The following is an 8,485-nucleotide window of genomic DNA, read 5'->3' as shown; positions in this document are numbered from 1 at the left end:
GTATAGCAGTCTCTTTCATGAAGGGACTCAACACAAGGATAACATTTGAAGAGCAAAGGAAGAAACTCTATTCTAGTAATTTTATTACTGAATATAAAGTGAATAGAGTGAAATATGTATAGAAGATTAACAGATTAATAAATTATTGCAACTCTGGTCTGTGAAGTTAGAAGTCAAAATTAAATTGAGATTTTTGTCTTTATCATATTTTTGTGTTGTTTATAAATTTTATTGCTGAATTTGCAAGTAAAAGAGGGAGAAAGGTGAAAAACTCCTATTTGTGTAACTTGGGAACTCAGCTTGATTCTTGAACATCAAGCTGTTTTGTTCAACTTCATTTATTATTTCTAAACAGTAGGAGAAGTTCTATAAGCAAGTCAATCCCATATTTAAACATAAATTTAAAAGAATGTTTCTAATTTCAGTGGATTTGTGCACTGGTAATCAACAGAGACCAGTGCACGAATCTGATCATGGTAAAAACAATTTCAACAGTCTATTGATAATACAAAAGCAACACAACTGCTTGCCTTGTTTTGTCTCCTAGTATCCTTGAGGATCAGAAAATGAGAGAAAATAAGTATTTTGAAACATTCCCAAGTAAATTACATAATTTTATAATACATAAACAGACTACAATAGTTTTTTATAACTATTGATTTTGCTGATATAATACCTGAGTCTTTATGCCCAAGAATTGCTTTCTATAAAAATGTAAACTATATCTGGATTATTTTCCTTAACTCTGTCTAGTTAAAAAAATATCACCTCAGATCAGAAAAAATGGTAACACCAATTTTGGCTGGTTCCATATTTAACACTTTTGCAAACAGGACTGATTGAAAATAAAATTAATTCTGTTTAAACTTGGGCAGCTTTTGCAGATATCTGTTGGCTACTATATATTATCATACTTGTAAGAGATGAAAATCCTTGGGACTGAAAAAAGAAAGAAAAGAAATTTACCCAAAATGTATTGTCGTAAGGGATCTCTCTGGCCACTTTTATTTCAGAGCCATGCAAATATGCACTAGTTTCTGAGCTTAATCTTTTGCTTCCTCTTGTCTAAATGCAGTTGAGCTAGAGTAGGCACTGTGACTCAAAAGACATTAAAAACTCTTAATTCGACAGTGCATATATAAAGTAATGCTTCCCCATGAAACAGCTTGAGGAACCTTTTGGGAAATATATGTTATCTTTTTATAGTATTTTCATAATTTTATAGTAGATTTAAATATTTTTATATTGGTGGCTCAAAAATTCATAAATTTTCTTTAAATCTGTAGTTGCTCAGAATAAAGTAAAGAACCTTTTGTATTTAACCTCTCCTAAATTCTCCCACACGGTCTTAGAGATGCAAAATCTAGTAATAACAGTGCAGTTAATATGATCTGCTTGATTTGAAGGATGCTACACAGAATTAAATGTTCTACTTTTAGTGTGGGGAGTTCTGTTCTGTGAAGACAGGATCACAAGCCATAATATTTCTAGGAGAAGTATGGGATTTTAGGTTTCTGGTTGATATAAAAGTACTTATAAATTCAGGTGGGTTAAAAAATAGTGGCAGATCCTGACTTCTAAATTCTCTGCAACTGACACATCACCTGAAGGGAGACAGCACTTTATTTCCTTGAGATTTATGGTGTTCAGAAATCCAAGACATTTCAGTCCATGGGAGTTCTGCATTTCAATTAATCTTTGATACCTATTGCTTCCAAAGAGAATAAACTGAGATGCAACAAATAAGTAACTTGTATTTTGCATGCTTTGAAAAAATTGTTTCAGTTCAGAGAACTATTCTGATGGGTTCTCATTGAGACTACACAGAAGAACAGAATCTAAAGCAGTAACTCTGAAATAATGCTTTTATATCATTCTGGGAAACTACTTGAAACAATTACAAATAAACATATTTGTAATCTGTGGCATACTCTAGACATCAGTAGAATTTCACTGATCTAGAGGTTACTTTTTTTTGGAAATCAGTGGCTTGTCTTTTATTCATTATGTGTAGCTTTTACATTGTCTAATTGTCTAGCCTTGATTTCTTTTGCTTGCTCTTATTTCTACATTACCAAAGGAACATGAACTTGTACGTGAACTACTGTTTGATCCTTCCTGAAAATCAGGCTGTTGTGTAATTCACAGTACATTACTTCTAATATCAGAGGAAAACTGTCATTCGGACTTTGATTTTTGCCTAAAACTGAGAGCTCTGATTTTACATATAGCTTGAACATGTGTTTACACTTGCAGTTAATGGGAAAGTTATTTCCTTAATTGGGATCAAAGCATATAGTACTTTCTTAGATCAAATCCTTATAAACATAAGAAGTTGGATGTTGCAAAATGCAAGGAAGATGAAAATGGTTAGTATTTTTTTCACTTCTTATGGCTCTGTTTGCTATAAATCCTCATTTCAGGGACACTTCGGTAATTTGGTATATTTATCATAGAATATAGGAATGTAGCAGTAAGGCCTTTTTCTGGACAAGCCTTTCTCCTACCAAATAGACATGATTTATTAGGCTTGTCAAGAAGTAGACCTGACAGCAGGGATTTTAAATTGACTTTACGGACCTTGGTAATACAAAGGAAATGTGATAACATCTCTTCCATTAGCAGCTATTATGATAGCTTTTTCTGCTCTCCGTGGTATAAATAGAGTCTTAACACAATAATCCCATTCCAGTTCTCCACTATTGTGGTGCATCCTCTTGCACATGTTGTCAGAGATAACAAGGAATGAGACAAGGAAGGTGGAGCCATTTTTTCCCCTTGTACTGTTTTTGAAAAATGATGCTATTCTCTTTGTTATATTTTTATGAGAGAATACCAGAGCCTCAGTTAACATATGTAAGGCACCAGTGGACAGTTCACTGACAGTTTCCATTCAGCTGAACGACAGAGGATGTAGCATAAAAGACATAGAGGACAACATCCTTACATGCTGTCTTAGAAAAACACTATTTTCAGACAAGCAAAATCTTTTATAGAAAACTGAGCTGCAGCACATTCAGTAGAGTACAGATGGCATTTCTGGGTGTCTTTTATAACAGGCTCAGCTCTTGGTAATTCTGTGACCTGCATTTTATTCCCAACATACAGAATCATGCTCTAAAAGTAAAAAGCAAAACACACGGTTAACATTGAAGGTGAGACTAGCTGCACCACGTCTTAAGGGTGTCTGTATTTTCACAATTTTCAGTTCCCTGTTGCTTTAAACTCTGCTGAACATTAATCATTTGAACTTCAGCTTTCCAGGTGAGATGTGTGCCTCAGGCTAACTGTAATTATGAGGAAAATACCTGTTTTTTTCAGAAAACAAGAATGAACAAAAGCAGTTTATTTTGTTCTTGTTAGAAGGAATTCTGGCAACTTTTCTCTGAGAAGTTCCAGCAACTTGAGTGCTGGAAGCAAAAACTCCTTTCATGATGCATTTTCTTCTGAAAACCTTTATTAATTATAAGCATTTTAAAGAGACTGTAACTAGAACTCTAGGAATAGTGAAGACATTAGTCCATGCTGAACATGTCAAAGCCCAGAATCTGGCAGGACTTCGGTTACAGTTTCACCTGTAATCTCCTACGTAGTTGGATTTGGTTGAACACTAGATACAGTAAAGGAGACTATCTGCTGTGCTTCCTTGATGTACTCCAACTGTATAGCAGAGACTGCTTGACATGGATGTTGATGTGAAAGTGCAAAATAGGGTTGATAAGGAGCACAGGGAGGAGGTGACAGAGGTGGAATCTGGGCAAAGGGTGAAATGGTGAATGGAAAGTAGAAACTGGAAGTTAGTGGGTGAGAAGGGATTAGGTGATGAGGAACAGAAAAGGTGACACAACCTTGAACTGGACAACAAGAAGACTGTGACTCACTATGATATGGAAGAAGAGAAACATAGGTGGCAAATATCAGAGGCATGTGGAAGGAGCTAGGCTTACCTGAATAAAAAATCAAACCACTGAGCACGGAGATGTAGAAGACAGTAAATGAGGGTCACTTGTGATGAATGCAGGTCAGGAAGAGACAAAGAAGGAAGGAGTCTTGTGCTAAATAGAAAGTTGCCATACAAAATGGAAATAATGAACAGTTGTATTTGAAAAGGGAATATGAAATCTGGGCAGGGATACTGCCAATGTTGAAAAATTGCCATGACAGAGTGGAAAGGCAAAGGGCAAACTGGAAGTAAGAGATCAGAAGAGACTGAGAGTGAGTAGGAAGATGTGTGCTGCATGGAGAGTGCTTGCCCCTGGAACTGGCTGCAGACCTGGGATTTTCCCTTTCCCCCTCTCCCTCTCCCTCTCCTTCTCTCCCTCTCCCTCTCTTTCTTCCTCTCTCTTTCCCTCTTTCCCTCTCCTTCTCCCTCCCCCTCTTGCGCTCTCCCTCTCTTTCTCCCTCTCCCTCCCTCTCTCTCAGCAAGCCTTTGTGAAATCTCCCATTTCTCTCCACACGTCTGCTGACAACACAGCAGTGATTCACCTGCCTCTGCCAGTTCTGTTCTTCCCTTAAGTGGCAAGGCAGGGTGTTAAGTGATTCAAAAAGTCTTAATGTGATGATGGAGATATGAAGTCATATTTTAATCTCGTTCTTTTCCCTCCAGATCTGAACTGTATCAGAAGTGCTTCTTGAAGAGTGGAGATAGACTGCTGTTGTTAATTATGATGCTGTCTTTAATCATAAAGACTACATAAAGTAGTCATAAAGACAACTTTAAACTTTACCTTTCCCAATTTTTGAACACATGACCTTGCAGTCTTGCTGGTTTTATTTTACTGCATGTCTGTGTATGTGTTTGTGCGATATGCAGGTGATTTGATATTACCCAGGCTCTGGTTGTGAAATATCCTTTAACAAATTTTATGTAATAATACTAGAATGCCTTTCTAATCATTTTAGGAAGGAAAACATTGGAAAGTCTCTAATATGAAAAGCAGAAGAATGGGGAGCGGCTGATTTCAGTGAGGTCCGAGCAGAAGCTGGCATGGTGGCTCTATGCAATCACATACTGGTTATGGGTGAAATCTAATCCACTTAAACTAGATTTTAAAATAAATAATAGTGGAGAAGAGAGGAAAGGAACGATGGTGGAAAGAGGCTTGTATAAACAACTTCCTTTATAACCAATTTGTATTATTACATTTCAGTTGAACAACAGATACAGTCCAGGTTTTTCTGAATACAGAAACCAGACGGTTTTTAAAGCAAAGCATTAATCGCACATATTTACTTCTACAGTGACAGTGCAGATTTAAACAATGCATCTTTGTTTTCTTTTTCAAAGATTTATTGAAGTAGACAGCTGTTAGTGACTCTCAGGAGCCATTCAGGGAGTCAGATTCAGAGTCCAAACTTGGTGAGGAAACCGAGGTCTGTTCTGACAGTCCCTTGAAAACAGGGAATGATCCCACAGGGGTATCATTGGTGAGCTAAGGAAAAGTAGGGGCAACTCAAGACATAAATAAATAAGTAGGTGTTGTTTTGGGAGTTCTTTTGAAACTAAACATGCTTACTTAGTTTGTGACCCACTACAAGGTTATTTTATAGTATCTTTAAATGGTTTTGAAATCTCTTATATCTGGTTAATTATCTATTAGGTAGCACAGATGTCCATTATATGCATTGTACTCCTGTTAAGATATTCTTGGTTAGTTTGTTCGGTTTTGTGGTTTTTTCCTTACATTTTAGAGAAAAGGGTTATTACACTCGTTCTTGCTATCAAGAACATTTAATAGTTTGATTTAATCCCTTATGTCTAGACTAGAAATCCTGTCATCTGACAGTCTATCTCAAATTCTTGCCTGTGCTTTGAGGACCCAACACTGGCAACAGCTGTGGAGGAAGGAGAGAACTGGGAGCAAGGTAGGAGGAAGCATAAATAAGCTTTTCAAGTTGGGAGATTGCAAGCAAAGTTTACCCAGGCATATGGGACTATTCATTCAACAATTCAGCTGTCACTGAAATTTGCCCATCTTCTTCTGACATCTGTCTTTAGGAATACACATCTTTTCTCTCCTCTTTCTCCCTTCCTTCCCCCTGCTATTTTGGATAAGGGAGAAATGGGTGTTGTGCTTGCTGTCATGTACATTAGTCTGCTCAGCACCATATGAAGGATCTAGGTATGAATAATTTTTCTGGCCAGATAAATATGGATAGCTTTGGTGGTGTGGGTGCTGCTAAATTCCCAGAGATACTGCTGCAGTTCTATCATCAGCTTAAAAAATATGCAGGGGAAGGAGTAGGTAAAATGACAGCACTAGATTCATCTCCATGGCAATACACTGATATTTTCTGCTTGTGTATTTTATTTTGTCAGTTTGTATTTGAATAGCCTACTAAGGCTATTTCTTCATATTTAAGAATAAAAAAGTCTCAATATAGATTAATCTGGGAAGAGTTTTGTTGAGTGATTGAACAACTGTGCTGTTTTCTTTGTTATTCCACTTCAAAATCCTGCTCCAAGGCTGCAGAACCTGCACTGCAGTAAATAATGTTACTGAAAATTTACTATTTAAAATAAGCGTGGTGGGTGGCAAATGCTAGATGTTATAACCTGACCGGGAAGCTGTAAGCATTTGTTGTGCAAATGGTTTTGGCTTCAACTGGGCAATCTTAAGTTTGGCTCTACCAAGTAATTTTCAGAATGAGATGTCTTTAGGGAATAGTAAATTCCACTTTTCTTTCAGTGTTACTTTTCTAGGAGAGGTGCTTTTATTCTATAGCAGGAGCTCTGCTGAGCACCTCCCATGAAGCTAAGAATTGACTTCAGCAGAAAGCATAATGACTACGTGTCAGATAAGACAGTGATGAACTGTGTTTTTTCAAAGAGCGAGAAGGAAACTTGCTTTCCTTCCGTTGACATCAGAAGTAAATCCATAGCCCACAGGACATTTAAAAGTAGATTTTCTATTTTCAAAGGAGGATATTACTGCTAATATAATAATTGCCTCTGGCTAGTTTCCTTTGAATTCCTTTCTAATTTTTTTGTTAGACAAGTTAATTATTTCATCATTTAAATCATAGAGTGGTAGCAATCTGCTCCATAACACATGAAGCCTTTACTGGAACATCCTAATGTACAAATGTGAACAAACTTTTGTTATTTCTTGTCTGATAAAAATAGTCCACTCTGTTGGCTAAAGTTTTGCATCAGTTAAATGTTTTGTTTAGAAATGTACAGGACTGTCTGATGCAAGATTATGGTTTTACTTATTCTTCAAAAAAAAAAAACCCAAACAACGTTAAGTTGCATTTTGGATGCCCATTTGCATTAGTATGAAGTACATACAAAATGCTAATAAGAACACTAGTGTAATGTGCCTAAGCCAACTTTGCATTGTCAAAATATTGTAATAATAAATCATAACAGTGTATTATAAAAGATACTTTATTCAGGTAACTTTGGTACTTAACATTGAACCTGATGTACATTACTTGAAAATCATAAAGAAAAAACTTAGCTTTCAGGCAATTATCTGTAGAAAAACGTTGAGAGCACAGTGACGAATTAAGTATTTACAACAGTTTAAATTTTAATTTTTTCTCTTTTAAAAAACAGATGGAAACAAAAGAGGCTAAATGATACATTGTTCAGTATGATTGATGTTGCCTAAAGAAAAGTCTTCCAATACATTCACTTTTCATACAGAAGACTACTTGAAGTCTAGCATTAACAATATTATAGCTTTGAAATTTTTGCAAAACATGGTGAAATGATTGATAGAACCTACTGATAGAACTGTAACCAAATAAATATTTAGTTTTATTTTTCCTTTAATCACATACAGGGAGGAGTTACTTTCACTCCCTTCCATGTTAGTCCCAGTAAACTTTTAGGGTTTCCTGTTCTGATACTGTGAACTGTTTGGACTTAGGCATGGGTAATATCTATCTGCTTCAGAGGGAATTTTTGGTGGTTATTAAATGCTACAGCTTGGGTCTTACTGCATGTATTTAATTTGAAGAGATTTCCTTTTCTCGGGAGCCTGCTAGTAGAAAGTTTAGTCACTCTGACAGCAATGAAGAACTGTATCATCAAATTACATTGTTAATGTTTATGATCTCTATTTTTTGGTCATGGGAATGCCTGCTTAATTACAACGGAGTGGTATCAAATAACTTCTGATCCTGAGAAGGTGTTCAGTGTTTTAATATGAGAACAAAATTTCAATGTTTTACCCAGAAAGGAAGAGGTCTATATTCTGGGCCTCTTCTAGGGAGTATGCAATTATGCATTGTGCTTTTCTGTATTTGGATTAAACAGACACAGTTCTGTGTATAACAGTCCAGGTGACATTCTTATATCTGTGTTGCTTGCATAACACTGTGTCCTGATTGCTGTTTATTTTTCATCTGATTATAAAGACTGATATAGATGCATAGAAGACTGGTGTGCAATACTGCTGGTTTCACTATATTAGCTGGCATAGGCCTCTTCATAGGTAGGAGTTCTAACCCAGATCACTGATACCCTGGAAAAAAT

This window comes from Tyto alba, unplaced genomic scaffold (genome assembly GCF_018691265.1).
Source record: "Tyto alba isolate M040663 unplaced genomic scaffold, T.alba_DEE_v4.0 Super-Scaffold_13, whole genome shotgun sequence".
NCBI classification, from domain to species: Eukaryota; Metazoa; Chordata; class Aves; order Strigiformes; family Tytonidae; genus Tyto; species Tyto alba.
This window is presented reverse-complemented; position numbering follows the sequence as displayed.